This window comes from Anarrhichthys ocellatus, unplaced genomic scaffold (assembly GCF_004355925.1).
Source record: "Anarrhichthys ocellatus isolate YVR2014 unplaced genomic scaffold, GSC_Weel_1.0 scaffold24, whole genome shotgun sequence".
NCBI classification, from domain to species: Eukaryota; Metazoa; Chordata; class Actinopteri; order Perciformes; family Anarhichadidae; genus Anarrhichthys; species Anarrhichthys ocellatus.
The window spans coordinates 8,022,906-8,023,493 of record NW_022280054.1 but is presented as its reverse complement, the minus strand read 5'-3'; positions in this window follow the sequence as shown (position 1 = coordinate 8,023,493).

Sequence of the window (588 nt, the reverse complement as noted above, 5' to 3'; positions counted from 1 at the left end):
GGGGGGGGGGGGGGGGGGGGGGGGGGGGGGGTCCTGAACCCTCAGATGTCCCGGAAGTTAAGCAGAGGATCAGGACGTGGTTGTGTGCCTGATTTCCTTTTTCAGTTAGGACAGCACCTGTCTCACTTGTCCAGCTCCGTGCTGACTTTGCCTGCTATCCGAAAAACTACATGCGTTCCTGTGTCCCCCGTCTCCAAATTCCCTCCTCATGTCCCGCTCAATATCTCTCCCTGTCCCACCCCACCCAACTGCCAGGCTTTGGAGAGGAGCAGGATTAACGTCTCTTTCGATTACAGAGGCTGGATGGGTGACGTCAGCCAAGCCTGACGGTCCCCTTTGATGAGTTGGCACACTGGGTCGCTGTTGCATCTCTGAAGAAGCATATAAAGGACACACAGATGGCACATGACCCCACTATTGATCAAAGCTAAAGTGACTCAGGGAGGAGCATAAATGCTCAAAAAATGAACAAGGACGAATTGGGCTCGTTTTGTATATGCTCCTTTCTATTTCTTCCCCATCCTGTGCCCCTCTCTCTCTCTCTCTCTCTCTCTCTCTCTCTCTCTCTCTCTCTCTCTCTCTCTCTCT